Source organism: Dunckerocampus dactyliophorus, chromosome 16 (genome assembly GCF_027744805.1).
Source record: "Dunckerocampus dactyliophorus isolate RoL2022-P2 chromosome 16, RoL_Ddac_1.1, whole genome shotgun sequence".
Lineage (NCBI taxonomy): Eukaryota > Metazoa > Chordata > Actinopteri > Syngnathiformes > Syngnathidae > Dunckerocampus > Dunckerocampus dactyliophorus.
The window spans coordinates 3,126,066-3,138,893 of NC_072834.1; the positions used below are offsets into that span (position 1 = coordinate 3,126,066).

General features: G+C 40.0%; 1 protein-coding gene across 1 annotated transcript in view; it reads left to right on the forward strand.

Moving 5' to 3' along the window:
• tmprss2 (transmembrane serine protease 2) overlaps positions 1 to 5,169 on the forward strand; it is a 29,789-nt gene extending 24,620 nt beyond the window's left edge. The window contains exon 15 of the transcript XR_008566356.1: positions 4,880 to 5,169. The gene's annotated coding sequence lies outside the window, so the exon portion shown is untranslated. The remainder of the gene's footprint in view (positions 1 to 4,879) is intronic.
• Positions 5,170 to 12,828: the final 7,659 nt, after the last annotated feature.

A 12,828-nucleotide genomic window follows, 5' to 3' on the forward strand; every position in this document is an offset into this window, starting at 1 on the left:
CTCATTTCCAAAAGCACATTTTTTGCCATTAAAGCTCATTTCAAAGCCATTTCCTTTAATAGGGTGTCACATATTATGCTTCAACCGTTCTTACAATATTTCTTTAACAAATTCATATAAAACGAGCTACAGTACATTTTGAAGTGGTTGTCATGTGACTCCAGGATATGGCTTCCCCAAAATGGCGGCGTGTTCGGTAAGCTAGCTCATTTCTAAAAGCACATTTTTTGCCATTAAAGCTCATTTTAAAGCCATTTAACAATTCTAATGCTATAATAGGGTGTCAGATATTACAATTCAACTGTCCTTGCTGTATTTCTTTAATGAATTCATATAAAACAAGCTAGGACAATATCGCTATCGCTAAAATTGCTATGGAAAACCTAATACGTATTTGTCACAATAGCAAAAAATGCTAATAAGGCACTCGATATGTCACTGTTACTGTGATTTGCAGTGAATATGTTCTTTCCTTCAATTAAAAGTATTTGTGTTACACAAAAAAGTGTCAAATTGAATTATTTTCAAATAAGTAATACATTTACCGTGAACAATGTAAAATTTGTAACATCAAACATCACAAATGGCCTCAAATGGGTTTTTAGTTCATCTCCTCACATGCTACCGTGCTACAGTATGTTCTATTAACGGGACATTTGTGTCATGTGACTCATTGAGCATCACGGCTGCCCGTGGTCCGCCACACTTCCTCTTTGAGACAGCTAAGTGATAATCAGCAGGCTGGCAAAAGAAAAGAAAAGAAAAAACAGAATTACCAGGACATCCTCTAAGAACATAATGCCTGTCTTAGACAGTGGGCATCTGTTGGCATTTCCTGGTGATATGTGGGATGCAGGGTTGTGGGGGTGACGTAAGGGCAAGGAGGAGGGGAAGGCGCTTCAGGGGAGGATTATGGGGGAGCAGTGAAGGCGGGGGAAAAGATGACCTGAATGCTGCATCCATAAAGAGCTTTTCTTCTGGCCTTCTGCCTTGGACAGCCAGCTCAGGTCACATCAACTGGGTCTGTAGTCGATATACATCTTCATTTACCTACACTTCAAAAAACAGCAAATGTATACAAATAAATGCTTTATTTCAACCTCATTACAACACAGTACATCCCCGTTTTTCGCCGGCGTAACATTCCTGGACCCCCAGCGAATGGCAAAAATGTGCGAGTAGATTTAAAATATTGCGCTTGATGATCTCCGACGATTTTGGAACCGCACCTTAAGTGCTCTACACACGCTATACTCCAATCCAAAAGTCAAAGTTCTTAATGACATCCGACACATTTTGTCGTAGAAAAACAATCCAGAGATATTTTCCTCACTTCTTACATTTGAATGAATTGAATAAAAATAGTAAGAACATGGAGGTGAAATTGTAATATTTGGCACCCTAGTAGTGCATTACAAGTGTTGCTAACACGTTACAAGAAGGTACACAAAATGACAGGAACAAACCTACCTAACCCTAACCACTACTCATTAGTTATTCATCAGTTCTTCACTAGTTCCTCAGTAACTACTCTACTCATTAGTTCCTCGTTAGTTCTTCATTAGTTCCTCAGTGACTAGTCTAAATTTATGTGCCTTAGTTCCTCGTTAGTTCTTCATTAGATCCTCAGTAACTAGTCTAAATGTGTGTGCCTTAGTCATTAGTTCCTCATTAGTTCTTCAGTAACTAGTTTAAATGTGTGTGCCTTAGTCATTCGTTCCTCATTAGTTTCCTAAGTAACTAGTCTAAATGTGTGTGCCTTAGTAATTAGTTCCTCATTAGTTTCCTCAGTAACTAGTCTAAATGTGTGTGCCTTAGTCATTAGTTCTTCATTAGTTCCTCAATAACTAGTCTAAATGTGTGTGCCTTAGTCATTAGTTCCTCTTTAGTTCTTCATTAGTTCCTCAGTAACTAGTGTAAATTTATGTGCCTTAGTTCCTCGTTAGTTCTTCATTAGTTCCTCAGTAACTAGTCTAAACTTATGTGCCTTATAGTTCCTTATTAGTTCCTCAGTAACTAGTCTAAATGTGTGGGCCTTAGTCATTAGTTCCTCATTAGTTCTTCATTAGTTCCTCAGTAACTAGTCTAAATGTGTGTGCCTTAGTCATTAGTTCCTCAGTAACTAGTCTAAATGTGTGTGCCTTAGTCATTAGTTCCTCATTAGTTCCTCAATAACTAGTCTAAATGCGTGTGCCTTAGTCATTAGTTCCTCATTAGTTCTTCATTAGTTCCTCAATAACTAGTCTAAATTTATGTGCCTTAATTCCTCAGTAACTAGTCTAAATTTATGTGCCTTAGTTCCTCGTTAGTTTTTCATTAGTTCCTCAGTAACTAGTCTAAATTTATGTGCCTTAGTTCCTCGTTAGTTCTTCATTAGTTCCAATCCAATCCAATCCACTTTATTTATATAGCACATTTTATAAACACTGTTTCCAAAGTGCTGCACAGACTAGCAAAACCATAAATAATAAGTAAATAAAGGAATGTAAATGTAAATAACAAATAAAAATTACGACAATAAAAACTAAAAGATCAAATACAAACAAGGAAACGTACAACAATAAAATATTTAAAACAAGAAATCGAAACAATAAAAACCAAAAGTCCAAGAAGTAGGTAAAAAATAAATAAGTAAATTTAATTTAAAAAACAAAAATAAATAGAACCAATAAAAACTTAAAAATAAAAAATAAAATAAAATAAAAGACACAGAGGACCACACGACTCACGCCGAGTTAAAAGCCAGAGAATAAAAGTGGGTTTTAAGATGAGACTTAAAGCTTTCAATTGTGGGGGCCGTTTTTACATGAGGGGGGAGAGTGTTCCACAGCTTTGGGCCGACAACAGAAAAGGCCCGGTCTCCCCTGATCTTAAGTCTGGTCTTAGGCACCACCAGTTGGAGCTGGCCTTCGGACCTCAGTAACTAGTCTAACTGTATGTGCCTTAGTCATTAGTTCCTCAGTAATTACTGTATTTTTGTGTACCTTTTAAAATGAGATTTAATAGCAGAAAACAAGCTTTTGGAAATGAGCTAGCGCCTTCCCATTTGGGAACACGGAAAGTCATATCCTGAGATAGTCACATGACAACCACTGGAAAATGTTTCCTATGCGTCACGTAGGGACTTCACGGGTATCAGTCAAGCACAGAGCTGTATCGGACACACTTGGCTTCTTATGGGTTAAATACGTCAGTGGCAATGAAAATTCCACATTTGGAATTCCTTTGTCATCTGAATTGTGAATGATGAGGGATCAAAGTAAAGCAAGCAGTTCTTTGAAGGAATAGTATTTCCCACCTACTGTATTATTTTCCCTCCACTGTCTGTTCCCATTAGCTGATATGTTGGTGCTTTGGGCTTCCCTCCCCCGCCCTCCTTAATTGCAGTGCAACAGCAATGTTTTGCACAAGGTGACTTCTAGCTCCTGACAGGCTTTCTGTTAAGCACACTTAAGATGCCCCGGGGCCAAGCGCCAGCACCGAGGCCAGATGGGAGCCCCGGTCTCTACCTGCCACCCGGTGCCAGTCCCCCGACACCCCTCCCACTTCACCCCCCTGCCCTTCCTTGCCATCTGTGCCAACCTGCCCCGGACTGTCAACAGTTCAAGAACGGGCTGTGGCTATTCCCGCCCGTTTGGTGACAACTGACAGCCCAGCTGTGCAAATGTCGGCACGCTAAGATGGCGACATCAGCGACAGCAAGGCTAACATCTGTGCTCCTCGTAGGAACAACAACACTTTGATGGAAGCCACTGTGATATTGTGTCGGGCTACGCCGCTTAACTAGGGGGTGTCCGATTTCCCACACGGTACACATAATGAGGGAGGGGAGGTGTACTCGGAAAGCAAACAGTGCAGCCCAGCTCAAAATTTCCCTAATTTTCCCTAATTTTTCAGGAACCTTTCCCTTATTTTCTAATGCAAATGTTGACCGGCATGACCGTGCACACTGTTCAAAGTGTTACTGTTACTTAACTAAAAAGAAACCCTGTCAACCAGAGGTGTCCAAAGTGCGGCCCAGGGGCCCATTTTTGGATGCAACTATTTTTTTTTTTTATTTTCTAAAAATGAAATAAATTAATCATGAATAAGCTAGTAGTAGGGCTGTCAAATTGTTAAAAACATTTTAAATCAAATTAATCACAGTTTTCAAATTAATTAATCATGATTAATCACCATTTGCAACTATGTGTAAAATATGCCCATTTTCACTGTATTTTAAAAGCTAAATGAACAATCAGTTAAATGACAGGACACAATTATATACATATATATATATATCTATATATATATATACTGACTGACTGATATATATTGACTGATACCCGTGAAGTCCCTACGTGACGCATAGGAAACATTTTCCAGTGGTTGTCATGTGACTATCTCAGGATATGACTTTCCGTGTTCCCAAATGTGAAGGCGCTAGCTCATTTCCAAAAGCTTGTTTTCTGCTATTAAATATATATATATATATATATATATATATATATATATATATACGTATATATAAATATACGTATATATATACGTATATACGTACATATATTTGTATATATTAACAGCTCCAAATGACCTGAAAATCTAACTGTAAGCTAATAGATAGCAAAGGGATAGCACTAGAACGACATTTGAATCCCACTTCAACCGTGTTATTACAAGCCATGAAAAGCTGCATTCAAAGACACCAAGTAACACATGTTTTGAGTGTCGATATATTTTCTGTGATTTCCAAGCATACTTAAATGCATCACGTTGTACTTCCGCGGCAGGAGTTCGGTTAGTAAGTGATAACAATAGCCACTTATTGTTTTTCTTTGTCTTTCTGTTTATTTATGCCACACATACGCGCATCATAATGTCATTCTTGTCATTTTCGCAGCGTCCGTGAATGCATCTCGCAGCCATCTGGTGACAATGAGGAAGTGTCGTTCCGAGGAGGACTAGAGGACGTGTTTGTGAGTTGGAGATACATACGGTACATGGTGGTGGAGTTGCACTGCTGGGTCCGTCTGCGCTCACAACAGAGCGGTGTGGCTTGACACGTGATGCGCATGCGTTAATTATGCTAAACATTTTAACGTAATTAATGAAATCAATTAGTTACCGCCGTTAACGTGCTATTTTTGACAGCCCAAATTATACAAATTACTAGGACGTGGATGTTTTATTCAGGCGGCTTTGCATATTTGAACCTACGTTGGATTGTTTTTGTCTTTAATGTACAAAATGTATAAAAAAAAAATCCTGTTGTAAACTAGTTCACATTTTTATTTTCTTTTAATATGAGAATTTGAGAATCAGCCTGCATTTTTGTATGTTTCAATTTAGAAATCCTAAATCATTTATTTTAATCATTTTAATAAGCTGTTTACACAAAAGCTAAGGCACACACGCACACAGTCACAGTCAGTGAGTGGAAAATAATACTTTCTCGATTCCGTAAATATGTTTTGGAGATTAAAGTCAGATTACAACACTGTAAACAAGACAGATTTGCAGATTTAAGAAGATCACAGGGTTGCAGTACTGACAGCCTTGCTCATTCGCTATGCATAATCCATAAATCTGTTAAATAGAATCTGAACTCGTGTTTTTGTTGTTGTTGTTGGAATACCACATACATGTCGTTGATGAGGGTGCTGCTGTTGCATTTGAAGCATCTGCTGAAGCATCTTGCCTGGCTGGCTGGTGACTGCTGATTTTCCTGTCACATGACGATCGCCCCCACCCAAGTGTCATTTATTACCACTGGTCATCCCCGCACCCACACCAAACACACACACACACACACGCACACCAAAGAATCACCTGCATTGTGTGTATGAGACGAGGAAAGGAAAGGGGGAAGAAATAAAAAGACTTCATGCATTTTTATGACTGCGCAGATAAGGTCACTCATGTGCTGTGGTTACTAAGCAACGCTGCCACCCCATTGGACAGTAACAGACCAGGGGAATCAAATATGTTTACTACTTCTTTGCCGAGGGTGCCACCTGCTGGAGAAGGGGCTGCTGCAAAGCAACAAAAATAACGCAACTAAAGCAATAAAGAAATAATAATAGTAATGATTTGCAGCTCCGACTGGCGTGTCTTGAAAGTCCGTTTTGAATAAAAGTGACTGTTTAGATTAGATTCAGCTCCGATAACACTTCTTGTCTCTCTTTAATTGCCGTTGTTCACGCACGATGAAGGAGGCTAAATGCATAGAAGCACAGCCCTATAATATGCCTCACACATTTATTAAACATATTTATTTCAAAATGTTTAAATACTCGCCACTAATGAAAGATCTTATAAGATGGAATCAGAGTCACGGTGCGGCCTTTGGCCTCGTTGTCAGGCGAGCACTACAACCGCGCTTCCGTCTGCTGTGATGCCGCTTCCATCTAGCGGCCGTACGCAACTCCAGTGCTCCGCAGGCTGCTGGGCCATCCTGGCGAACTGTCGGAGAAGGCGTCTTTCTTTACATAGCCCGCACTGCTTGCCTGTTGTAATCCCAGTAACGGTTCACGATCATGTACTGTATCATCTTATGTTCACCTCTCTGCAAGTTTTGAGGACAGACTTGAACAAAGCTGATTGTCGAAGCTAGCGCTTCCGTAACTACGCAGGGCACCGCCATCCTGCACTGACGTCACATTGTTACTTATGCTGTTCTGAAATGCTGTCCATTTTATGCTTTATTATCATGTGTTTATTAAGGATTACATATTTATGGTGAATGCGACATATTTTCTTTGAAAAAACAACCCAGATTTGCAGATTAAAAAAACCTCTCTGACCAAAAATCCGCGAATTTGCAGGGTGGAGAATGCTAAATCACAAATATGCAAGGATCCACTGTACAGTATTCGATTCCCTGCTAATGTTGATATTTTACTGACTTTCAAAGATATGAACAGTCCATCATTATCATGATAGGTTTATTTTAACCAAGTGAGACAGAATTTGATCCCAATGTGAGCACTTTGTGGCGGAATCCTTGTTGTCAAGCACCGAGGTCAGACGTTTGTTGTATTTGGGTTACCAGGACGGATTCTGGCCAGAGAAACATCCCCAAAGCCGAATGGTTCCACCTCCATGTTTGACAACAGGGATGCTGTTGTTGGCCTCCAGGCCACTTGATGGCAAAGAGCTCAATTTTGCTCTCATGTGACCACATCACATTCTCCCAAGCCTTGTCATTCAGGTGTTGATTGTCAAACTGTGTCTTCATGAGCTGAGAGACTTTGCGGGCACTGCAGGATCTCAATCCAGGATCTCCTGACTGTGAGGCCAGCATGCGAACAACTTTTCCACCGTGCGGCCCAGTGTGAATCGCTAAAAAATCATGACGTTTCAGGCAACGCCCTTCCACTCCAGTCCGGTGAGTGAGCACAACAGCACCATCATCTGGATATTGTGGGTCACTGCACCGCTTTGGCCCAATGCAAGCAGTTTGTAATGGTGAGTGAAAGGCTTCTTTGATCTGTACCGCTATCATACGGCAGATACAGTATTTTGCCGTTGGACAGTTGTTAAGAAAAAATACATTACTGTGACAACATTGGGTTTTTCTCTGCATGACCCTGCTGTCAACTCATTCGGGAGTGGACAGAAGCACATTCAGCAGTCAATGAGTGGAATCAATGTATAGATCCTTTAAGGTGAGCCATCCAGGCGCTCTGCTTTGTGCGCTCAGTTGGTCGCAATCTTATCAAACAAGGTGATTATGGAAACTAATGAGTCAAAGGAAGAGGTTTATCAGCTTTGTTAGCCTGGAGTTAGCCTATGTTTCTGTCTGCTTCACTGATGATGTTTTTACATCAAGCGTTGAGATCGTTCACTGTGTTCACACCATACTTGCGTGCTGTGAGACGTTGACAAACAGTGCAGTCGCACGATCACGTTTTTGATCATGTGATTCAAGAAAAGTTGAGTTTACGGTTTGGATTTCGCAGCTTCACGGTTTTTCAAAAATATATGAATTAACTAATTAAATCATGATGTTTCATGGTTGAATATGGTCTATTGTTAGTAAAAAAATGCATATTAAAGCAAATTTTACATATTTTTTGTTTAAATTAAGCATTTTCAAGCATAAAATGGCCAAATGAACTAAAACACTGATACATTATAAATAAGGCATTCAGAAGACTTATTGGAAGACTCTGTGAATGATATGTAGTGTATGTATGACCACAGTGGTCACTAGGTGTCAGTAATGTTACCGCAATGTCAGATGAGACAGAAACGCCAGACCTGATCGCTCGAATAGGCTTTTCTTACAGCTTTGAATGATCTCACAACCGGCACAATAATCCCTAATAAAAATATGGGACACTGTTGCCAAGATAAAACACAAGTCTGAACCCCCAACGTCACTTCCTGTTCGACACTGACTCAGCACCCCTAGGGAACACCTTTATAGCGGCACACACCAGCACGAGTCTTATTTATGTCTTAAATGGCTTATTTACTCTTATAATGTCTACAATATTGTGCAATACGGGTGTAAAAGTGACTATGGGGTGTTATTTCATGTCTGGGGGCTCTAATAATGCTAAAAACCGTATTTAGAATGTTGGAAACAGGTTTTCTATGTTCTAACTACGAAAATATTCCATTTGTAAATAAGAAGAATCCTGAAATTCACGTATCATGGTCGGGTCTGGAACCAGTTAACCGTGATAAACGAGTGATTACTGTATTTCGTTTATGAACTGATGTTTTGTTCAATGGAAAACATAAACAGACACAGACAGGAAACGCATTTTCTCTATTCCCTTTTCATTTGGAGACAATGCCGCCTCATTAAGCTCAAATAGAAACGTAGTCCCTCTTTCCCTTTCGAATTTATGGCATTGAAAGACGGTCTAATAAAACGGGAGTCTCCAGATGTACGTAAGTCTGCCATTCCTCCGACTCTACCTCATAACCTTTGAATTATTCAGCAGCCTGACTCGTACGGTGCAATTCCCTTATTTCTTATGCTTGGTGGACTTAAAAGTCAACATAATTGGTCATCTTTAAAGCACTGTCTGATGTATATTTATCGGGTTGTTTAATATAATGAATTTACTTGCAAGTGCTGTGTTACTAAAAGCTATAAAAGCTAGCTCTGGGGATTGCTGCTGTGTGGCTAAGATGGAGAGATATTATCCTTTCTTAATGCCTTCTTCTTAAGTTAAATACATATACTCTACCACATTACACACTAAATTGTCCACCATAAATCTATACCGTTTAGAAAAAGTAATATATAAAGTGATATACTAAATTTTTCCTCCATTTTTCCTTCACAAGGACTGAGTATTAGCTTTCAAACGCTGCTAAGTTTGTTGCATTATTGATGTGTTTTATGAAATGATTCCTGACACTTGCTGGTCTCTGCTTGCTTGTGTTTGCCCATTTAAGTACTTGTAGTAGTTTGAAATGTCGTCTGTGTATCTAAAACTAGTTTTGGTTTAGCATTTAGCTGACGTGCTTCCATTTACGTGACTGCATGGCACGTGTACATTCATACAAGTGTTGCGTTAAAGTTAATATTTGTTCATTAATTCATGACTTACTGAAAGTCATAGAACATTTCAAATCCTGGGGGAAGTGTATAACAGGAAGGGCATGGGAAAATAGAAGACTGACCACTGGGTTCTTGGCCCCCCACCCTCCTCGCCAAGGCTCTTCTCTCCTGATTGCTCAGTTTGGAGCCAGCTCGAAGAAGAGTACCGCTTGTACCAAACGTCTTCCATTTAAGAAGAGCTGAGCTCTCTCTCTGAGCTCTTGGTAAGATGAAGTGCGGCAGAATTTTTTCTTAGCTTTATCCAAATCAGCCTTGTCATAATCCTGTCTCTGAGCTCTGCAGGCAGTTTGTTGACTTCATGGCTTGGTTTTTACCCCGTTTTTTTCCCCCATTTATTTCTGTAGCCTTACAAAACATGTGTGGTTTTCCAAATCAATTGAATTCAACACAGGAGGACTAAATTAAGTTATACAAATATGTGAATAGTAAGAGTTGCCCTGCGATTGGCTGGCAACCAGTCCAGGGGGTACCGCGCCTCTCCCCCAAAGTCAGCTGGGAAGGCTCCAGCATACCCCCGCGAGCCTAGTGAGGGTAACCAGCATAGAAGATGGATGGATGGCTGGATGGCTAGATGGGTAATGCTTTAGTTTATTTGGAACATGCTTAACAAAGTTACAATACAGGCATAAACACTGACAGAAACATTGTATAATGCATATTGAAGCAAATTTAGGACATTTTTTGCCTAAATTAACCCTTTTGAAGCATAAAAATGAAGTAAAATACAAATATAAGGCATTCAGAAGATGCATTCAAAGACGCTGTGAAGCCATCCATCCATCCATTTTCCTCAGCTTATCCGAGGTTGAGTCACGGGGGCAGCAGCCTAAGCAGGGAAGCCCAGACTTCCCTGCATCCGCATCTTCTTCCACTGTGGAACACATACGTAAACAAGATGGCCGCGGCGCGCTGTCGCGGAAGTAGATGCGAGCGTCTTCGTCACATGCACATGAACGCACAGGCAACAGGAATACGGCGGGAGACAGATATATAATGCCAAGCGTTTTGTGGGGTTTGATTTTTTTGAGAAGGCATTCTTGTGATGCAAATGTATGAATCTTATGAACGCATATTGTTTTGAGAAGCCAAAGTCTTTACTTAATTGTCCCCAGCAACTAAGTGGATCTCCGTTCTTCATCACGGAAATCTGAGCAGAACTGGACTTAGGAGACCAAGTGGGGGGTAAGTCGCTGTTATTGGACTACAATGCTGATGGGGGTGTCATACAACTTCATGTCAAAAAATACCAACTATATCTTTAATTTCATGACCAGACCATATTGTACGCTAACCAGGACGTGTACACAAACCGAGGCAAAATTTCCAAAGTTAACTCACATTTTAGCACTGCTCTGTTGTTTAGGCCCAATAAAATACACCCCCTCAACTTTTGTACCGTCCAAGATAATGTTTCATGGTGTTAATTGGGCCAATCACGTGCAGTAAAGCTTTCTTATAGATTCTATGGTTAGGATGTAGATTGGTGCACCCCATTATTCCAGACTGACATTTCTACCTAAATGTCTTATTATAGCTCAACACTTACTGGGTAAGAATGGATTTTTAACATTTTGTGACCCTTTGACTCTTCCTGTCATGCAACCAGGGGGCATTTTGTGTGACATTTTAGGCAATTACTGAATGGGTCACCTTTGAATTTGGTAGACGTTCACAGTGACCGTAATGGTGGTGGAAATCTATTCTTACTATTCAGTTTGTTTGGGCCGGAGACAGATTTGAATAAATGTTAAGATAATTTTGTCTGCCTGCGTCGGAGAAGCATTTGCTCGGTGCTCAGCGTTGATTCAGCGTTTTCTTTTCTTCAGCTTAACATGGCAGTAGGTTGATCAAGTTGTGCTGATCAATATTTTTGGACAGCGGTAATAGACGGTGATGCTACTGGTCCCTATTTTCATTTACAGTGACTTCATCTATGGCTCTGCCAATTGTACTTCAATTGGAAATACATTTCAGGGAGATTTTTGAATATTTACATCATGAAAATACTTTTGGTCACAAGACTTGTGATTTTTATACATTTCATCTTGAACGTGAAACTTTAAATAACAGAAGGGCTTGAGGAGGATAATAGCTGTGATTTGGTCATAATCTCACAACATCTGATGCTGTTTAACGCAAGGATTAGAGACGTAAGGCTTGAGCTGTTTATGACAATGATTTTAATCCAATCTTTAGACCCAAACAGTGTGCAAGGATGAACACAGAGAAGAATAATTTACCATATGGTCACACTGAACAAGACAACAAAAGACAAAAACTAAACAGCACTGGAAATGAAAATACTTAAAAATACCAACACGAAGAACTGTTTTTCTGGCGTAGTGCCGCAGCGCTTCATGCCACTTCATAAGGATTGTGGCTGATGGGCAAAATTCCAAAATAAGCGCAGTTTTCCTGTAAGTCTGAAAGACGGGCCTTGTGTTAGGGTGCAGGTTAAAATCTCGGCTCACCTGCAACACTATTTGAAGATAACAGTCCGCGTTCACATTCATAAAGTGCAGCAGACGTCATTGCAGTTAAAATGTGGACCATGTGGGAAATCAATACACCGCTACACCATGCCAAATGTTCCGTACGGAGGAATCCAAATAAGAAAACATGTACCCTTTCACACCTTATGATGATGATAGGTACTCACCGCTAATGAATGATAATGTAAGATGATCAATGAACAGATGGAATCGGAGTCACGGTATAGAAGTGATATATAAGTTTCACTTTTGAGTCTCACAGCAACTATGGTGGGAAGTGCACAAAGTGAGAAATCTCAACGCTTGACAAAAGTCATTATCAGTGAAGCATGACGACTTAAACATGTAAACATTGTGGGCTAGTGCACGTATGCTGAATATATTACTTGTGTCATCACATATTTATAAATGATTACCGACTTAGGGCGAACGAGATCTGTTTTCTGCCTATTTTCAGAAAAGAAATCAATAGAAACAATTTTTGGACCATGAATCTGCAAATTTGCTGAATTGCAAGTATGTGAGTTCCAGTGATGTACAGTCAGGGGAGGCAGATGGCTTGAGCTGCCGTCCTTCCATAGATAGGACAAGCCAGTTGTTTTTGCAAGCAGCTGGAGAGCAGCAAGTCAAATGCGAGCTATTTGAATGCTCTGCTGAATGATTGAATTTGACTGCCAAGATTAAGGATTATATACCCAAACTCACCAGGAGGTGAAAAAACTTTTACAACAAAGTATCAGAGCTGGAGAAGAATATAGTATATTTCTGCATATT